This window comes from Sminthopsis crassicaudata, chromosome 3 (assembly GCF_048593235.1).
Source record: "Sminthopsis crassicaudata isolate SCR6 chromosome 3, ASM4859323v1, whole genome shotgun sequence".
Taxonomy (NCBI): Eukaryota; Metazoa; Chordata; class Mammalia; order Dasyuromorphia; family Dasyuridae; genus Sminthopsis; species Sminthopsis crassicaudata.
In genome coordinates this window covers 33777335-33785100 of record NC_133619.1, presented here as the reverse complement: position 1 = coordinate 33785100, position 7766 = coordinate 33777335, and positions in this window count along the sequence as shown.

Genomic DNA, 7766 nt, shown 5'->3' with positions numbered 1-7766 from the left:
TTGAGTTATGGATAACTCTTCAAGACAGGACAAAACAAGGGAAGAGTTTTAAGGAAGCACATTTTGGTTCAAGATCAAGAACTTCCTTGGGCCTTGGTTTCCTCAGGTGTAAAATGAGAAGGCTGGTGGATGGGTTTCTTTGTGTCTCAGCGAGCTCCCTGTAACTAGAGATGTTCAGGTAGAGGTTGATCAACCAACCACCTGTCAAGAATGTTGTGGAGGGCTAGACTGGATTCATCTTTAAGGTTTTTTCCAAGTCTAAAATCCCAGGATAATATAATATAATTCTGGCCATTGTGGAAGTGGTTCTGTCCCTAATCTAACAAATGATTCAGTTCTTCCAGACACCACTTCCCATCTTATCCATTTGTTCTCTGAGAAGTTTTACACTGAATATAAAAGCCATAAATAAATAGAAGGGAAAGAAAACAGGAAATGAACAAAATTGATCAAACGATTATTTTCTTTTTCTTAATGATGTTCAAGGAGTATCCAATTTTTTGATTCATTTATCCAAAAACTATTTCTTCATCATTTTTCTAGGTGCTAAGGGATCAAAAGTCTATAAAAGATACATTGTTTGTCCAAGAAAAATGTGCAGTCTAATACCCATGTTTCAGAGCAAGGCAGCCATAAATCATAAATATTTTGAAGACAAAAATAGTATACTTATTTAATAAATGAGATCCTTATTTAAGCACATTCAAAATTGCCTAGTATTTTCTTATTCAATAAATATTTTTGAATGGTTGAATGAGGAAATAACTGTTCCTTTATTGTTTGTTTAATAACATTTTGAGAAGCAGCATGCTATAGTGACTTTTGCAACCTTTATACTTTCCTTCTTAAGAAAAAAAAATAGTGAGTTACTATGTCCAAAGCATTTTAATAGGCATATCATAGTCTCACATGTTTTAAGCATCCAATAAGTATTTGAATTAATTGAGTTATGGATAACTCTTCAAGACAGGACAAAACAAGGGAAGAGTTTTAAGGAGGTACATTTTGGTTCAAGATCAAGAACTTCCTTGGGCCTTGGTTTCCTCAGGTGTAAAATGAAATTTAGAAGTATTCAAGTCTTATCTTTGAAAACGTGTCAAGCTTGTGATCTTGGGCCAGAGACTCAAGTTCTAAGAGCAAAATGTTTAGTTTATCAGATATTTTTGCTAGTCACTGTGACTTCTTTTGCCTTAGCACTGAAAGGTTCAACTAATACTTCACAACAACTCTAAGAAAAAGATAGGGCAAATATTATCCCTATTTAATATGTGAAGAAATTGAGATTGAGACTCTTGGACATTTAGATAATAAATGGTATAAATACTAAATGGTATTTTCAGTATAAATGAAGCTGCCTCCAGACTGTAAGACCGAAAATTAATTTTCTATTTTGCTAAAAGTAAATCAAGCTAGATTTAATATTCCCTTTTTCAGCTCCTTCCCCTAATAAACTTCACCCTTCTAGGAGAAATTTGCCTAAAGATTAAGTATTTGTCTTGTAATAACCTTCACTCACCCCAAACTTTTCAGAGAAATTTGTTTAATCTAAAGGGTCAAACATCTCCAATTATACTATTGTAGCAACTTCCACTGCCTGTAGACCAGGAATGGGAACCTCTGGCCTGCAGACCCTATGAGGCCCATGAAGTCATTTGCAGAATCAATCCCAGGTGATAATGAGTTGAAGCTAGCGACAACAATTTTCCACTGTTTGGGTTTTTTAAGTTTGTAATTTGGGATGTCGGAAGATCCAAATGATATAATCTCAATTCTGACAATAACATTGATACCCAACCACAAGAAAACACCCAGAGATACTTGAGATTTTGCTCTATTTTCTGGATAATTATTGTAAAAGACCCCATCTATCCTCACTCAAGGACTTGGGTTATTGAGAGACCACACTCTCCTATTTATTGGTTTCTGATAGCCTAGCTAATAAATTGATCCTGCTTGCCACTCTGTTAATTTCTGTTGCAATAAATAGTAACCATAAAGGAACTATGAGTGTGAGTCTGGTTCCTGGCGTAACCTCTTAGGGGGCTCAGGTGATATTTTCATTTTTCTACAGAGGATTTCACCAGAGACTTGACCCCCACCACCTTAAGTCACAGATTTTTCGAGCTAAAGCCTTTATACTGTTAGAGAAGTATTTATCTTGTTGTCTTGTATGTGTTTTAGTGTGTTGACTGGCAATAATTAATAATAGAATGCCTGTGAAATTCCTCTTAGGATCTTACACTCTTCAGAAACATTCTCATTCTTCAATGGAGACTCTTAGCTTATGGAGAAAAGGATTAATACTATTTCAGGGAATTCTTATACCATAGGAATTTTATTTTCTCTAAGGGACCCCTGGCTCAGACCAAGGGGATAATCTCTAAAACTTTGAATAATTATTCTTTCATTAAGGGGTAATCTTGGTGGTCAATTTGGTAAGGGTACACACTTTTCCATTTAAGAAAGGAATGAGAAAGAAGGGATAACTGAATGTATAGAGAACAAAATCAGCCTTAGATGTATGTCCCAAAATTGGCTTGAAAAGGGATTTGTGTGTGTGTGTGTGTGTGTGTGTGTGTGTGTGTATTTTCACATTGATTTCTTTTTTAAACTTAATTTTAATTTAGTCATTGTTTATTTAATTTTATTATATTAATTTTATTTAATAATATTATAATTTTATATTAATTTTATTATTTAATGTCTGGGTATCTGTCTTATGATTTCCAGTTCACTATATTTAAATTATCAATAAGTGACAGTCTTCAGGTTTTGTCCTAAATATTTTTTCCATTAGCTTATAAATAGGGTCCTCCGACAAAGGATTTACACAGGGGAAGTATGGCAGCGTGAACCCAGTTGTAGAAAGCAAGAGAAAGTAGGGAGACCCTGAATTCTTCCCTCTTTCCAGGTGCAATTCACTTGTACCAGAACCCTAACATCTCTAGCCAATCCATAAGTCATCAACTGACTACTTGTTCTGGTGCTAAAATTGTCCATCAGTTTGAAATCTGTGAACTGTCAGTTTGTGGTTCCTTGTGGAGGGAACCCTTGGAAAATAATGAAAACCTCAGAAAGGAATTCTCGGAGAGTTTATCTCCATTAGCCACCCAAATATCTTAATTGGAAACTGGACAGATAAAGGATTTTTTTAACCTCTCCAAACTGAAAAATTACCTTACCTGATAAGAAGTAAAATTCATAAAGGAAAAACAGATTTCTAATGAAACCTCAGAGTAACACAAGTAAGAAATTCTCATGTTCTTTGTCTTAGGAGGGGGTAGTGGGGGATGCCCTACAAAAGCTCATCAATTTTGTGCCTGTTTATTTGTGCCTCTGTATGTATATCTTTTTGTGTTTCTCTATTGTGATAGACCAAGCTAATTTTTCTTGTGGTTGTGGAAAGTAAGCATAAACATAAGCATAGATCATAATCAGCCTTAAATATAAACTGTTCATGAATTAAATCTATTCATGGATGTTATGTCTTTGTGATGCTTCAAAACTGTAAAGTTTGTTTTAGGAGAAAAAAAATATTGCAAAGTAATTTTATTTTTTATGGAGGGAATTTTTTTTACTCTAGTTTTAAAAGTATCAGACTGCTAGAAGTCATCTTCAGGAACATTTCAATGACAGTTCACAATTTCAATTTTATTCTTGACCCAAAAAAGAAAGAAATTTATTTAAATGAAAGAGAGACTTGAGGGTGAATTAAACTTAATCTTTACTTTTAAGTAGCTTATATAAAATGCTTTTAAATATTAGAAATTTTCAATCCATATTTAAATGGATTCTAAAACTAAATTTTGTAGATTATGGCCACTTGTGTGTCTGTCTCATAATTTAAAGCATTTTTCAAGTTTCAGAAGAACCTTATAATTTTTAATAGATTGTTCGAAGACACTAAGCATTAAGCAGGTCTAAATTCAAGTGATCCTTGTAATGCTTGAAGTATTAATTTAACCTTGTCAAGTGATATCGATCAGAAATCAGGAAACATTTTTAAAATAATGTCCCAGGGTGACAAAATTGAGAGGAATTGATGTGTTAAAAGATATAACCACTGTGTCTATGTGGGAAAAGATAAGGGGAAAAAATCTAAGCCTAAGGCCAAGGCTAGATGTTTCTACTATCTACATGAAGGTCATGTTGTTACGAATTGTGGGCATATTTGTGGAATAAGTATTGCATAAAGAAGAACAACTTGAAGAATAAAAAATAACCTTTAAGAGAAGACTGGACCTGGGAACTATTTGATATAGATTACTGCTGTGGAACTTAATTTTCATGTAGCCACCCAATATTTGACATCAGAGTAATGTTTAAAAACTGCAAAGATAAATTTTTGTCCATACAGTATACTTTGGTCATGATTTCTCTATGTTAACCTTAAATGCAATCAATTTAATATACCTAAGGTTAATGTTCAAAAATTCATACTTGCTTTTGTAAAACCATTTTATAAGAAATATGAAGAATTGAAAAATGAAACTCTTGATTAGGAAATTACAGAATGTTATCTGGGTATCTTAAAGAAAAAAAAGAAATATTGAATCTACAGATAAAACACTATCTAGATTACAAAAAGTAAAAAATGGATCAGCTTTTAATCACTCTTTCCCTAGACAGTGACAATTTTATCGTTTAAAGAGGAAAAAGAAAAAAAAAGAGAATTGAACCTGTTTGCAAGCATCAGTAAAAAAGACGTATTGAAACTGCAAATGGTTCTTGAGTTACCAGTGAATTTTTAGAAACAGTTGGCAGCTTAAATTTATCTGGCTCTTGAGAGCTTCCTCCACAAAAAGAGAAAGACTTGTGACTGATTTAAAAGTAAGTAAACTTCAATTTGCAAGAATGTTTTTGAACTTAATTGTTTAAGTAAGCCAAAGATCTAAAGATATGGATATTTAGAATAGATTTTTTGATACATATGAAGGGAAAGTAGTTTAAAATCCAGTATTTTTAAATTTAGTAAGGAGAACAAAGGTGAATAACTTTTATTAAATAGAAGTTACAAGTGCTTTACTCAAGCAATAGTGCCTTTTTTCCAGTCATCAGTAAAATGGCCAAAGCCTATTGTTGAAACTACAACAAATGTTTTTAGAATTGCTTGAATAGAACATTTTACTTAAATTTGGAAGATATTATGTTAGGGCAAAAAGCTTTAGTCTATTTTAAAAGGTAGATTGTGATGCTAGCCTCTCCAACACTATTTGTTGTAATAGCACTTAGCACTTACTGATCCTCTTCTAATTTTCTTTAAACCAATAAAGGCCAGTATACTATTTAATGCCAGAATTTTATCAGTCAATTGATTTAACTAGGATTAAGTTGTGTAGCTGAGATCTGACGCACAGTGTTGTTTTATTAACTATGTGAGCTAGTTGATATTGGATGTTATTGATCAAGTGATCAATATCTCATAATAACTAATGGGCAAGTATTGCAAATGCAAGGAAAAAGTTTAGTAAAATTAATTTTATTTAAAATCAGTGATAAGATTGGGAAGTTAGGAGAGAATTGAGACAACTTTTTTATTAACAATTTTGGTTGTCTGTCCTTAAACCACCCCCCTTCCCAAGGTTAATACTGCAGAAAATGACATTTCTCTGGATGATGTGAGTGACCACCCCCTTAAAGTATACAGTAAGGCTCCATTAAAATCCCCTTAAAGTATATAGTAAGACTACATTAAAAACATGAAGAAATAGATTCAGCTCTTTGGGTGATTTAAATGATAAGAAAGAAAAATTTTGTAGGAATGTGAAATATAACATCAGGAATTTTAGAAAATAAGTCAACTTGATAACAAGTTTTAGATTTTAAAGTGCTGTTATCTAATGGAATTTTGTAAACTGATATTTTAAAATATGTCATCTGGGATTGTAAAACCAGAGGTGATTTTACTGATTATGGTTCGTCTTAAAACTAATTATAACTTCATACAAAAAGCAATTGCCATCTGTTCTTGAGAAATTTATTAGTCAAGTGACCTTAGACACATTATTTTGCCTCTCTTTATCTCAATTTATTAATTGATAGAGGGAATGCAAATAGTACCTCTTTGTACTCAAATTGTTGGGAAGACCAAATAAGTGTCTTGTCCATATCATAATCGAGCACCACATAACTGATGAATATTGTGATTATTTCATTCTTAGTGGTCCATTTTAGGTTATATACTAGGGTTTAAATGTAACTTCTATATAATACCTTAAATATTTTTTATTATGCAAACTGACTTAGATCTCTCTATGTTCCCTGACCTTTATGTCTCAGTCTAGACAGAACTCCTGTTAAAATTCTCAGACTCTCATTTGAGGAAGTGGGGGTCACAGACCAGATGACTGAGAGCCTTTTGGCTGTGTTCTACCAGCCTCAAATAGGAGAGTGAGAAATTTTAATAGCAATAGCTTATAATTTTTAGCCCTACAAACTTTGAACTGACCTAACACTTGTAAATTTAAAATTAAAATGTTTATGTGTAAAATCCCTTTTGTATTTTCCAATAATTTTAAATGTCATATTTTTTTTTATCTTAGGTGATTTCATTTACAATGAAGTCTTCCTTTCTATTAGGATGATTAGAGCTTACTACCATTTCTGTTTCTCAATCCAAAGGGATAAATAGTAACACTTTCTCTCTCCTCCAGGGTTGCCTTATGTATATGTTACCTTTTTGTTGTGCTGATTGTGTCTTTAATGAAATATGTTTTGCACTAATGCTTTTCCAAATTATAAGACTTGTGAGCTTAAAAGCCTCTTATGATAGAATAAGTGGTTTTTCTATGTAGGATGATTTGGAAATAGATTTACTTCCACTGCCATCATTTAAGCTCATTAGGAGATATTTGTCATGCTCTTTTTGCTATTGTGTTCCTATTGTGTCTCTGAGATTTCCGATTTTTGAATGGAAATAATACTTTGATATTAAAATTCTGTTACATGTATCTTTTCAGGCCATTCTTTCCTGCAGATCTATCAAATCCGCTTACTGCTGCCTTACCGATTGAAAGTTGTGAGAGTGTGGAGTGCTGGCATCCAGCCACAATGAGAAAACTTAAAGAACCTTTATTTTCTTGGGCCAGCACATACTCCTCTTGAAATTATATCTGGTAATGAATTGGAGTCAGCTATCATGCTGCTCTCTGTTCTGCTATTGAGGGAAAAGCCTGTTGGATGTAATGTAACTTAACATTGCTTCAAGTTTTGTTTCCAAATAGGAAAACCAGAAATCATCGATACAGATCTAACATGTTCAAGGAACATGCTGCACTCTGGCAACTGCTGCAGGTAAATGCCTGTCCTTGGGAAAGGGCACAGTAGCTGAGGTAGGATCCACTTGACTCAGTTTTCCAAAAAAAAAAAAAAAGAAAGAAATTTTCCCATTTAGTAAATCATAAACATCTTCTATACTCTGTGAATAACATGCCACTTTCCTTGATTGTTGGCTGTCAAATAACTTGTGCCTAAAGTTGAAACAGAGTTCGGGGAATGTTTTCTGCTCGTTTATAGAAAATTTTTGTCAGAGAAGGTGGTCAGTAAGACATCTGAGTTACAACTAGTTCATTTTAAAAACACAAAGATGCCAGTAGGGAATATGAGTTCCCTAAACAACTAAATAAGAGTTTGTGAACTTGTCACATCCTTAAGAATTGCAATTTGTGTATAGTGATATTCTTATAGAGGTAAGAGAAAGATGTGATGTATTTTTTTCCTTTTTTATTCAAAATTGAATGGAGTGAAAGATTTCTTTTTAAAAGCTT